Consider the following 6,893-nt stretch of genomic DNA (forward strand, 5'->3'; position numbering starts at 1 on the left):
CTAGCAAAGTCATAAATTATGAGACACCAGTAGCTCGTCTTCTTCAAGAAAAACCCGACTACTCCTCTCTAAGAGTTTTTGGTTGTGCCGTTTGGCCTAATCTGCGCCCGTATAATGCAAGGAAATTAGCCTTCCGATCTGTTCGTTGTGCCTTCCTAGGCTATAGTGCGATGCACAAGGGTTTTAAATGCTTGGATATCTCAACAGGTCGTATTTACATATCTCGAGATGTCACTTTTGATGAAGAAGTTTTTCCTTTTGCCCATCTACATCCTAATGCCGGTGCTCAACTTAAACAGGAAATTTTTCTTTTGCCGCCTCACTTGCTCAACCCTGGGGATATAAGTTGTGTTACTAATGCTGCTAATGATGTCCCTGGTGAGTTATCTGATGATTTTTAGGAACATTCAGACGATTAAGCTCAAAACAATGAAGAAAACGGCGCTACAAGCGGTGTACACAGCGACCCAGGGTCTCTTACTGCGTCGCCCGCAACAAATCTCGGCGCCGCGTTCGAAACTGATTCACCGGACATTGTTGGTGCTGATCTCGCGACGGATTCCCCTGCATCTGGTCCTGACGGGCTGACCCAGGAGTCCGCGCCGATGCCACCGCGCGTGACGCGTGGAGGGGACCAAACTGTGACAGGCGCACGGACAACGGCTGCTCCACCCACTACTACAGACCAATCATCGTCAGATCAAGTTGTTTCTGTTTCACCTGTTTCACCACGTCGCACCAGATCACAACATGGGATTGTGAAGCCCAAGAAGTTTACTGATGGAACAGTTCGGTGGATGAATTTTTGTTCAACTGGTGAACCAAAGGATTTACAAGAAGCTCTTACTGATCCTAAGTGGCAAAAGGCCATGCAAGAAGAGTACTCGGCACTAATGAGGAACAAAACATGGCACTTAGTTGAAGCAAGGAAAGGAATCAATGTGATTGATTGCAAATGGGTTTATAAAGTTAAAAGGAAGGTAGATGGCACAGTTGATAGATACAAAGCTCGGTTGGTAGCTAAAGGGTTTAGACAGCGCTATGGCATTGATTATGAGGACACTTTTAGTCCGGTTGTGAAGATTGCAACAGTTCGATTGGTACTATCTATTGTTGTCTCCAGAAATTGGTGCTTGCGGCAACTGGATGTTCAGAACGCGTTTTTACATGGTGTTCTGGAAGAGGAGGTATATATGAGACAACCGCCTGGTTTTGAGGATTCAAAAGATCCACATCTGGTATGTCGTCTTGACAAGGCTATATATGGCTTGAAGCAAGCTCCGAGAGCCTGGTATGCGAGGTTAAGTGTTAAGCTTATTAGTCTCGGTTTTCAAGCTTCAAAATCAGACACTTCCTTATTTATTTATCAGAAATTGGGAGTAACTATTTATATGTTGATTTATGTGGATGACATCATTGTTACTAGTTCTTCAGAACAGGCTGTTACAGCACTTCTTTCAGATTTAAGAGAAGTTTTTGCTCTCAAGGACCTTGGTGATTTACACTACTTCCTGGGTATAGAAGTTAAGCGTGATTCTCACGGTTTGCAGCTGACTCAAGAAAAATATGCAAAGGAGATTTTGGCTCGTTGTGGAATGACAGCATGCAAGCCCTCTCCCACGCCATTGTCAACTTCTGAGAAGCTCTCGTGTTATGATGGAAAGTTGCTAGGCGCTGGAGATGCTACCCGATATAGAAGTATTGTGGGGGCATTGCAGTATCTAACTCTCACTAGACCGGATTTGGCATTTGCAGTTAATAAAGTGTGTCAATTTCTGCATGCTCCAACCAGTGTTCATTGGACTGCTGTAAAGCGGATACTTAGGTATGTTAAGCACATTATTGACACAGGACTTCAGTTTGAGCGATCAAGACACATGGTGTTAAGTGCCTTTTCCGATGCAGATTGGGCAGGCAGTGTGGATGATAGAAGATCGACTAGTGGATTTGCAATCTTTATTGGACCGAATCTTATCTCCTGGAGTGCTAGGAAGCAAGCAACTGTCTCAAGATCAAGTACTGAAGCTGAGTATAAATCTATGGCAAATGCTACGGCTGAGCTCATTTGGTTAGAGTCGTTGTTAAAAGAATTGGGCATCAGATTACAGCAGACCTCTATTTTGTGGTGTGATAATTTGGGAGCTACATATCTATCTGCAAATCCGGTGTTTCATGCGAGGGCAAAACATATTGAGATTGATTTTCATTTTGTAAGAGAACGAGTGACAAGAAAATAGCTGCAGGTAACACTCATCTCAACAAAGGATCAAATCGCCGACGGCTTCACGAAGACCTTGCCAAGTGCAAAATTTAATCAGTTCAAAGGCAATCTCAACTTAAAGTATAAAGGAAGTTTCGATTGAGGGCGGCTGTTAGAATAGATGTCGGTTATCTATTGTAAATGAGTTGTACTCGTGTTCAGGATAGAAGTCACGGTTGGTTAAAATTGGAAATAGACTTGGTTAGAGATATATTCTAGAAATAGGGAGTTTGTAACTGAATCCAAGTCTATCGCTAGGAACGTAAAACGCACGGCAATCCCCTGCGTAGTCCTGGCGCCATGTACCTGTGCTTTGCTATATATAACAGGCAACCGTGGTGAGCCAAGATATGTAGCCACGTTCTCATCCAGTTTTACAATGAGCACTAAGGAATCTGACTGACCAGGAGGAGAGCGTAGAGGAGGTAGATGCCTTGCGGAGGGAAGTGCAGCGCCTGCTCTGTTCAACGTGGACCTTCAGCACCAACAGGAAGCCGAGCTGGTGCACACTGAATTTAACAAAACTTTCCTTTATCACACATTAGTTCTATATATCATCGGACTTGGTCCACACTGAATGATTAACTCATTGCACACACAAATATGGTTCTTACATATATTTGATTCCTTCCATGTGGTTTCTACGGTTATTTGTCATGACAGGAAGCTTCCAGTGTACAAGACCAATGTATCACTTGCTGTGTCCATGAACTTTGTAAACGTCTTTGTGCTAGGGTTGTAGAACACAAGACAAACTCGACGTTGATAGCTGACCTTGTTTTCCTCGCTCACCAGCAATAATACTCTGCCATCATCCAAGGCCCCCAATTGCTTAGTCAATCCCCACGTTCTGGGCATCTGTATGGTATACTCCTTGACCCAAACACCTTTGTTCAAATCAATCAAAAGCCATATGTTGGCATAGCTGTGGTCATCATTGCGTAGATAATGAACCACACCCAAGGTTCCTTGAGCTCGGTAAGGGTAACTTGCCATGTTTCGGCTTTGACCCCGAATGTCGGGCCATTGATTATCTTCCACTCTTCGCTCTCGAGGTCGAAGGCTGCTATGCAGTTGGAGCCTGAATTCCCAACTGCATAATGCTCGTTGAGGCCGAGGCGAGGCATGAAGTAGACGATGCCATTGACCGTTGCCCTTTTTTTAGAGTGCCAGGTGGTAAGGAGAGGGTGGGGGGGGGGGGGGGGGGGGGGGGGGGGGGGGGGGCGACCTTTGCCTCCATGTCAGTGGCTGTGCGCCGCCTTCCACGATCGTAGCAACCTTGCAGATCTGGGACGGTAAAGCATCTTCGAGGCAGATGACCTTGACGGTGCCAGACAGAGCGGTGCGGCCAAAGCTTGGCGTGGCCAAGCGATTGTCCATGCCGATAGTCCATGCACGCCCGGCAGCGGGATCGATGTAGGCATTATTGGCACAGATGAGGTCGATCCGCGTGGTGGCCTGCTGCAGCACTCCCAAGACATTAGTGCCGTCGTCCTTGCCCAGCACTCGCACCTCGAACACCCTGATGACGTTGCCTTCCATGTCCATCACCCGCACCTTCGGCGGCCACCAGGCCCCATAGAAGACGCCGACGAGGTATGGACTGGCGTGGGACCTCTGCACGGCGACGAAGGCAGGGTCGGAGATGAGGGCGCGCCAGGCCTTGCACACGCACCGGAACCGGCAGAGGGCCTTCGCCGGCACCCAGGCGAGCACATCGAAGACGATGTCCTCCGGCAGAGACACGCCGCCGTCATGTTTCTTTTTCTGGGAATAACCGCCGTCATGTTTCTCGCCCTCACGAACCATCTGCGTGCTCAGGCAACAGTGGGAATTATTTTATTTTCCAAGATATATACTCCTATATATATGATTACAGTCCGGGGTCCAATCATGCAGCAAATGACGGAGAAACTACGGACCCAGCTAACAAAAATAACTGTTGTAATACAGGACGTGTAAAAGTACAGTTCTCGGAAAGTTAATTACCGCACCGTACATAGAAGCTTTTAGATATTATATGTTCTTGCCCGCGTATTGATACGGGATAGCTAACATGTTATACTAAAAGCATACGGATTGCACGATAAGATAATAATACTATAAAATTAAATACCAACATTAAAGTAACATTTAATCCAAAAAGCAAAATTTATGAAATTAACACAATCACGTAGAGCACGGCATTGCAGGCTTACAAAACCCTATTGTATAGGCATTTTCGTCATGCGGCTAAGATAATGTTTTATATCGGCAGGAACAAATCTCCGATATCCATTTATTTCATGCACCAATAAATACATGAATAAGTTCCGTCATATCTCCATACCATCCTATACACAGGTTAGAGTATATATGTAAATATTAGTCCCACCGCATGGGTAATACTGTGTGTCTTGAAAAATCTCTCTCAAAACCTTAAAATAAAGTATGTTGTATTCACCGTATAAATATGTGTGGCTTTATCTATTCCACGCAGACATATACTATAGAATAAGGTATCCACTTAATTGTTTGTGTCAAGATTCAGCATCAGCAATATATAGAAATAGTTAAATCATAGATATTATTATTACGAGCGACAATGACTCTAAGTTAGTTGAGTGGCCGTACGTTGCAACGGGACAAATAATACCACCAAACGTCTAGTAGCCAATCTAAAATCAAGATGTGACAAATCTATTTTGCATGTCCCAAATTTAACAGCTTGTCCCAAATTCATCGGACCTCCAAACAAAACATGTTGGTAATCAAACGGATTCATTTGGGCAAGATCTACATAACCACGGTCTCTGATTGTCCATACGACTTATGGTTCAAAAAGTTAATTTTTTTTCTTCTCTTTACTCTACTCAGCCAGCATATTATTTTTTTTATAAATTCTAGGGTATTACAGCACCAAATTAAGAAAAATCTGATTTAGGCATTCAGAAGTAATGCCAAGATGATACAAGTTTTGTGCCTCATATAGTCCACATTAAACTACCAGATAGTACATAGAATCTCAGTCCAGATCAGGCAATATTTTTTTCTACCATCGGTCTACTTTATTTTCCTAAAGTTCGGCCCGTTTGTTTCCACTTCTCCTGGCCAAGCTTGGATTATAATCTAAGCGAAGATTTTCTCACTTCTCGCTTTTCGCTTCTCGTAGTTCAAATCTCTGAAGCGGCTTACCACATAAATGAGAATCGGTGGAAATAAGCAAAACGTTTGGCGGGATTCTCGCTTATTTCCACCGACAAGCCGCTTATAAGCGGAAACAAATGGGGCCTTCATAGGAAACAAATTATTTCCATAGCCTGCAAATATTATACGTTAGGACTTCAATTTATTTTATCGTTCATGTTATTTTCCAAACAAAAAAAGGTTGTAGTAGATGCAAGTCATATTATGTAAACATATAGTCACAAACCATTTTCTATTGGAATATCACGGTTATCACCCCAACGTCGACATATCACCCCTACACTCGATTGCTTTTTTCAATCCATAAATTGTATACTTATATTGAGCAAATTAATTCTATAACAGGATGTGCCATCAAAATGTCAGAATGGGATCCGTGGCAACTGATGCATATGACAAAAAGAATACCTGGACAATTCCACAAGCAGTACATGAGGCAAACAGGCCTGGTGGAGGCATCTGGGAGGAAGAACGGACCATCTCCCCCCTTCACTGGGCATGAGGCACCTTTCAGAGTTTGAGATTTCAGAGGCCTTTGCATTGCTCCCTCAGTAATCCACCATTACACTTCATGACCTCCATATGATCAATCCACCTGTACGCCGCTGATCAATACACTATAAAGGCAAATACAACAAAATTCCAAGTACAGTAATATACTGTGACAGCTGGTGGAGAGAATTTAAATTAGCTATTTTTAACGCTCTTCTAAAACAGCAACAAAGATGGTCAAATGACCCAAGGACCATCTATTGTATTCGACAACGAAACTTCTTCTGAACCACCCGTGTGCCTTCTGCCTTGAACCCGACCAGGAAGATGAACAGTACGGTTTCAACGGATCACAAACAGTATGAAGGGAGGGAACACCTAGATTGAAACATAGGCGGTGCACGATCCGTTGATGTTGCCTCTCCACTATAGCGGCGAGGAGGAAGTCAAGCCCGGCGGCGTTGAGGACAAGGAAGCGGATCGGCACGGACAAGGCGACGGCGATGGGCGCGACGGTGTGTGCGACAGGCAACGTCGAGGACGAGTGGCGAGGAGGTGAGGGCGGCGCGCAAGGGCAAGTGCGAGGGCACTGCGCATGAGGGTGAGGACATGCGGTGTGCATAGGGAGGACGGTTGCTTAACTGGCAGTACGAGATGATCGTCGCATGATGTAATCCTTGCGTGATTCCTAAGGACGCTGATGGCAGGATTGACCTGATCAATCAATCAATCAAAATAGTAGTTTCCTTCTTGATCTTACATGCACACGATTGGCTCACAGGCATGCAAGGCAATGAACTTCGGTTCTTTTGCATGAGATCTTGTCCCTGATTGTCGCGTGATGGAGGGAGACTGGATCGCAAGGAGGCAGACCGATGAGGCAAGGCTGTGGGAACACAGCAGGCAGGACTATGGGCTCACATTGGAATATCGTACCAAAAAATATCCACGCTTT

The 6,893-nt window shown here is 44.8% G+C and overlaps 1 long non-coding RNA gene across 1 annotated transcript; it reads right to left on the reverse strand.

Moving 5' to 3' along the window:
- Positions 1–5,148: 5,148 nt before the first annotated feature.
- LOC136530694 (uncharacterized) lies at positions 5,149–6,620 on the reverse strand. Its single transcript, XR_010777839.1, has 3 exons — positions 6,317–6,620; positions 5,855–6,041; positions 5,149–5,559 (listed from the first exon to the last, which is right to left on the reverse strand). It is a non-coding gene; the product is annotated as an uncharacterized lncRNA (long non-coding RNA).
- Positions 6,621–6,893: the final 273 nt, after the last annotated feature.

The sequence above is a fragment of the Miscanthus floridulus genome, unplaced genomic scaffold (genome assembly GCF_019320115.1).
Source record: "Miscanthus floridulus cultivar M001 unplaced genomic scaffold, ASM1932011v1 fs_178_1_2, whole genome shotgun sequence".
Classification (NCBI taxonomy): Eukaryota; Viridiplantae; Streptophyta; class Magnoliopsida; order Poales; family Poaceae; genus Miscanthus; species Miscanthus floridulus.